This window comes from Ailuropoda melanoleuca, chromosome 6, assembly GCF_002007445.2.
Source record: "Ailuropoda melanoleuca isolate Jingjing chromosome 6, ASM200744v2, whole genome shotgun sequence".
In the NCBI taxonomy this organism is placed as follows: Eukaryota; Metazoa; Chordata; class Mammalia; order Carnivora; family Ursidae; genus Ailuropoda; species Ailuropoda melanoleuca.
In genome coordinates this window covers 1,315,093-1,321,680 of record NC_048223.1, presented here as the reverse complement: position 1 = coordinate 1,321,680, position 6,588 = coordinate 1,315,093, and the positions used below count along the sequence as shown (strand labels likewise).

Below are 6,588 nucleotides of genomic sequence, written 5' to 3'. Positions count from 1 at the left end.
TTTTCCTCTCTCTCCCTCTCTTCACTACTCTCCCACCCCCTGCTCCTGTGTGCCCACTCTCGCTCCCTCTAAAATAAATAAATAAATAAAATAAATAAAATCTTAAAAAAAATTAACTCCTGACTGAGATTTTTCTAGAGGAAATTGTAATATCCCACTTTCCTGCTGAGGGCTTGCTTTAATCACCCAGAGATACTCCTTCTCCCCACCCACTCTACTTTCCTTCTCCTCTACAAACAATTACACACTGCGGTCTCTCTTAAGAGTGCATCCTATCCCTCAGGTGCACTGAAAAGCACGGCTTTTGCTGGAGAGAATCCAGTGACTCTGGGGAGAATAAGACAACCTATATCAAAGCAACGAGGTTCGGGTGAAGACCTGCAGGCCGCCCTGGTGGGTGAGCAGAGCGGCGTCTTGGTCAGCGGCTCTTCTTCAGCACCCACCCCATCACCACCGTGGGGCAGTCGGCACCTTCCCCACTTCCCCTAGAAGCAGCCTCTGGATCCTGAACACAATTCTTCCTTCGATTCTTTTGATGACAGAGCAACCACAAAATGCTGTGGCAATCAAAACTGCCTAGAAACGGCATATTAACCATTCGGAGTTTTAATTGAGTTAATCAAGGAACGTCAGCACATCTGCTCTGTGCAGTTCTTCTCATGTAGATGAACTCTGGATGCTGTGTCTTGAGACTTTGCTCCTTCTCGCTGAAGAGCCCCTCTCCCAGACGGGATGCTGGTGTTCACAGGAATGACTCCCACACGGGATGAGGGCTGAAATGAAGATGTGCCAGTTATTTACAAATGCCTTCTCATTTCTGTTGCCAAAGAACCCTGCCAGACACATCCCAGTGTCATCACCTTGCAACTGAAATTGATACTGAGAGAAGTTCAGTGCCTTTTCTGTGGTCACTCGGTTAAGAAAAGGTGGAGGGGCGCCTGGGTGGCACCGCGGTTGGGTGTCTGCCTTCGGCTCAGGGCGTGATCCCTGCGTTGTGGGATCGAGCCCCACATCAGGCTCTTCTGCTGTGAGCCTGCTTCTTCCTCTCCCACTCCCCCTGCTTGTGTTTCCCTCTCTCACTGGCTGTCTCTATCTCTGTTGAATAAATAAATAAAATCTTTAAAAAAAAAAAAAAGAAAAGGTGGAATTAGAATTGGAACTCATGTCTAATCTTGTTAGACTTTACACTCTGTCTCTCTTCAGCCCTCTCCTCCACTGTTTCCTCCCATAATGCAATGCTATCAGTACTCCTCTCCAGAGCACAGTGCTTGGTTGACAACGTGGTTTATTTATAAGACCTGGGTCTTGGCCTTTCTTATCTGAGCTCCAATCATAGGAAATTAATGCTGAACAAATCTTCTAAAGCTGCCTCATGCAATCCCTTTAAATTATGATAAGAAAACTAAAGTGCAGTCATTTAGTTACTCTGCCCCTAGTGAGCCATTAAGTCAGTGCTTGGAGCAGGACCAGCACTGACCATCGCAGTGCACTGGCACCTCACCGTGCTTCCTAGGTCTTACAAGGAGAAACCCTTGTCCTAGATGTGGGGAGTTGAGTTCTCTCAAGCCCCCAACCTTTCTGGAGATACACATTGATAAGTGGTGAGATCTGGTGTGGTGGTAAGGGGCAGCATCCGTACATGTCAATCATATTTGGCTCCAGAGTTGGCTGTTTGTTTTCGACGGAGCAGTTCTAGTCATCTAAACCCATAGGGAAGACGGGTATCAGAGTGAACAGGAAATAGGGTCGCCAGCAATTTTCCAGGTGGATTCCTGCATCATCATCTTCTAGGACTTCCTGATTCTCTCATTCTCAAGCACTTGAAGGGATCCCTACAGCAGTACCAGACCTAAACTACTCCTCGAGTCACCACTACAACCATTACCACCCTCAATTCCTTGTAACCTATTTTCCAACATGGCCCCTCGGGCTGAGTCAACCCAGTGTATGTATACCAGCCCCACGAGCAAAGCCTCTCTACACAACTTAGCTGTTCTCAGTTCTGGTCCCATATTCATGCCCCAGCTCCTGGATGTCTTCCTCCTCCCTCCTGTGTCCTCCTCCCCCAGTTCCTCTAAGATGGGGTTGTAATCACAAATGTTTTTGAGGGCCAGGAAGGTAAGGGAAATGTGTGAAGTGCTAGGTGCACGATGAAGGGAATGGTGGGAAGTACAGCAAACTAAAAAGTGCATGGCCCACCTAAAATACAATTCAAATTTTAAGAGATTTAAAGTATTCAGTTGTTAAAGTACTTCCGCAGCCTGGATTCAGTAGGCACCCATTTTCAACCCATTTGCTCTCTAATCTGCACGCGTTACTTTCTTCAAATCCTGACTCAGAGTCAAATGCATTTCTCTAGTATTGTCTTTACTCATCACCACTCCTTTAAACCTGTACCATCTTCTCTGGCTTTTGTATTCTATATACGTTAAGGGCAAGAACAATTCACCTTTGTTTCATACCTCAACTTTAGATCAGCCCTGCATCAAATTTAGCTAACCAGAACCTCCAACAATATATAGTGTATAGTGTGCAAGTCTTATAAAACACACACACACACACACACACACACACACACACAAATTTTATTTGGTTTAAGTCCTATTCTTAAGTGTGTAGATTTGTGACGTTGGCATCTTTGGAAACTCCCTAACAGTGGGGCAGAAGTTAATTTTCTGCATCTCCATAAGTCAGAAGAGAGGGAAACATTCTGTTCTTAATTTGCACCAATACAAATAAAACATACGGCTTTCTGAATGACAGAGTCACCAACTACGCCTGGACCATTTCTCACTCATCTTCCCGAAAGCTGTCAACACGGGGGTGAATCTTAATGGCCCGTGAGTCCTTCTGTCATCTTCTGCCCTCTAGTGGATAGAAGGGATATAGCGGAGAGTGTGGTCCGGAATCCCGAACTTCCCGAGGCCTATCTTCAGAAGACAGTTGACAGTCACGTAGAAAAATCATCCCTTCCTCTGTGATGTAGAGTTGGAGTGATTATAATAAAAACAGAAAAAATTTACAGAGGCATTGAGCTATGGTTTTCTATTATGGAAGACAAAGTTTGTGTTGAAGTAAAATAAGTAGGAATCAATAACTCTTTGGTGAGATATAAAAAAACCAATGAGGCTGAGAGGAAACCAGGATGTGGTCTTCACACCATGCAACAAACACCATTTTTTAAAAAAATATCTTTTAGTGGCTTTTTTTCCTATATTATAAAGTATATAAACTTTATTGTACATGTTTTTCTTTGTTACACATGTATGTGTTCCACTTAGGAAGTATGGATGTGCAAAAAAATCCAAATGAAGTCATTCAGAAACCACCTTCCACTAAAAGAATACCACTGTCAATATTATGAGATCATTCGAGATGTTATGGAATGCATATGTAAATAGATAGAGGATCACATTTTGCATCCACTTTCACAACCTGCTTCATTACTGCCATCTTCTGAGATCATCAGGGTGCATGTTTTCTGAAGTCATTCCTTACCTGTGCTGTGTGGGCCAGCCACTCAGAGTGGGGCTTGTGAGTGTGCTATACCAGGCAAAATTACCCGCACGTCTCACCTAGCGCCCCCTCTCATCTGACTTTGCCAGCTGGCTTAAGCATGTGACTAATCATAGCATATCATTTTCTTTTCCAGATGGTAGTTAAAATAATAAATCTGGGCATATGGAAGATAAATTAACATTAATACTATTTAATGTAGCTGTATTTATCATGGATTTAAACTGTGTGGATACGGCATTTTAGTCCTGCTTTAATAAACACATTTTTTAAACGACATCTCTGAAAGATTTTTCTCCCAAAATTATGGGAGATATTTAACGCACTTGAGAGAAAATTTCAAATGTAACCAATCTGTACTTAGAAGCGAAACACGATCATTGCTTCTCCAGGCATGTGTAGTTTGCCCCCATGCAATAAACACAACAAGGAAAAGAACGGCATGTATTTAAGAGGAAGCCGTGATGGTGGAGATGAGAGACAGCATGACCAGATTTAATGTTAAAGCAAAACTAAAAACTCCAGGATGGCACTTAAGTGAGCGTGATGGGAACGTATTGTTTCCTTATAATGATTTTAAATGGAAATTACAATTCAATCACAAATAAAAGTAAATTGTAGACAGTGAGCTGAACAAATCTGTTTCACTTGGATTCACGGTGGTTATCAAGTTAGCAGCTACTCATTCACCACTAACCATTTTCAGTCGTCTTGGCCTCTCTGACAGCCCTGAAGTGCCGCTTCGTGGTGACTGCAATGCTGGCAGCCCATCAGGGCTGTATTTTAGCTGCGCTTTTATCTTCCCTGTTTTTCCTTTTCATTGCTTGCCAAGGTAAAAGTAAAAAAAGATCATTAGAGGAGTGAAAACTTCTGCTTGCACCTGTTCTTGAAAGTTGTGCGGGCCTAACATCTGGCTCCAGGCTGTCTCCCAACCCACCTCCTAGCAGTCTCCCCTCATTAACTCCACTCCAGCCACCCCAGTCTCCTGACTCTTTCTCCACACACCAAGCGGCATTTCTGCCTCAGGGCCTTTACACCTGCTATTTCCTCTGCTAGAACATCCTTCCCACCTACATCTGCAAACTTCACCCCCCCCACTTCATTCAGGCCTAAGTTCAGCGTCCCCTCCTTAGAGAGATTGGCCTTCCCCAACTGACCCTTCCTAAATTAGCACCCCTGTCACACTCTACTTCCTCAGTCTGCTTTGTTTTTTCTTCCCAAAACATCTATCTCTACCTAATGTAATATTATATGCCTACTTTGTGTTTTGTTATTGAATGAACCCAATATCAGGGAATTCTGACAGAATGTCCGGCATGGGTCTGGGAGTACATATATTGAAATCACCAGGACATTTTGACGTACGCCTTGGTTAAGAACCCGCTTTAAGGGACTTTATAGCTTTAGGAATCAGATGGTCTGGATTAAAATTCCAGCTTGACAAGCATAGGACATCACAGCTGTAGGCCCAATTGGAAACACAGTAGTAATAATACCCGTTTCCCAAGATAACATCAGGTAACAGATTTGAGACAACCTCCTGAAACAGAAAGTGTTATATAAATATTAGTTACTAGTGCACTATTTCTTCTCCGAGGGTGATTTCCTTATATTTTGAAGAATAAACATTTTAAAATAAGAATAAGATACATTTTTAATTAGAACCCCAGACGGTCTTCTCTGAATCAAACTATTGCTTCTATGTAAACTCTAAATTGTACGTCCATTTCCATCCCTGAAGGCAGTGCAAATGAGAAATGAATCGAATTTAGCCAATACGTATAGATAATCCCAATAATTCCATATTCCGAAATTCAACACTGCCAGCAGCGATTTTGCCAGGACCGCCCTGGAGTGGCCACGGTGAAGGGCCCACCTCCCGGGGCTGCACTTCACCTTGCGGTTGAGGAGTCGGCTCGCAGCGAAAGGTGGGAGCAGAGGGCGGGAGCGCGCGGGGATCGAGGACAGGCGCGGCGGGTGAAGGTGCCTCCCGGGGAGACCCGCAGACAGCACTTCTGGGAGCAGCAAGCGGAAACGTGGCATTTTGGAAGCACTAGCTCTAATCACAGGAGATTCCAGTGTGATCCCCCAAGGGGCTGGGTCCTGTGACATAAAAAACAATCGGTGAATTGAGGCTCTGACTCCAGCGGCCCCGCCAAAGAGGTCTTACAACAGAAGGGGCTGCGACAGGAATTAGTGCTCCAGAGAACAGAGGTACGGTCGCCTTTTATGACACAGATCACCAGGAAAGGACTTCAGAACATACAGGTGGGGACATGTGGTTATTCACGCTTACGTAACCAAGGAAATAAATGTTTTATAGTTACACTTCTATTTATAAACACCGCTAGCGGGTTTAATTGGATCAAGAGTGACACCTAGTGGAAAAACTTTGCTAAGCTCTGTTTTCTATCTCCCCCCCACCAAAGTCAAATTAATTTAGTTTATAAAATTATTCCACAATGTCATCAATGGGTCATAATGCCAATGGCTTTGAAAATTGCGTCCAAAATCCTGTAACATCAGGCTCTGTAAGAACAACGCCAAAAGAGGATTGAAAGCCTGGAACTAGTTTTAAAACTATGTACATACAAAGAAACTGGTAACGAAAGGCAACAGTAAAAGAAGTAAGACAAATCTTTGTCCCCAGTTTCTTTAGCATAGTATGAACATTTTCCATTAGACAAAGAGAACAACTGGAATTTGACTAGGAATCTGTGAGTAGGACTTTCTGGATTGGAAGCAGGTGAAAAACAGTGGCTACTACTTCTGGAAACCCTGCTGAGTGGCCTGGCCTCCGGTAATTGGCCCCTTTGCTTGGGGCCCAGGAATCCATTCTTGCCTCTAGTCTATGAGCTTCTGCAATTCATATGTCCCAACTAACACGAGCACAGCCATCTGGATGGGCTTCTATCCCCAGATCCTTTTCCCATTTTTTCTCACCCTACAATCAGGACATGTGAACTAACACCCAGTTGGACCATAAAACAGAGCCATTGAACCAAGGACTGCTACAAGAAATCCAAGATATTCGCTCGCTGTAACAACATAGATGTGTATTTGCTCTTTTTA

General features: G+C 43.8%; 1 long non-coding RNA gene across 1 annotated transcript in view; it reads right to left on the bottom strand.

Moving 5' to 3' along the window:
* Positions 1-365: 365 nt before the first annotated feature.
* LOC117802619 overlaps positions 366-6,588 on the bottom strand; it is a 28,515-nt gene continuing 22,292 nt past the window's right edge. The window contains exons 5-7 of the long non-coding RNA XR_004625969.1: positions 5,413-5,619; positions 4,214-4,339; positions 366-773 (exon numbers count right to left, since the gene is read on the bottom strand). This is a non-coding gene — a long non-coding RNA (uncharacterized LOC117802619). The remainder of the gene's footprint in view (positions 774-4,213; positions 4,340-5,412; positions 5,620-6,588) is intronic.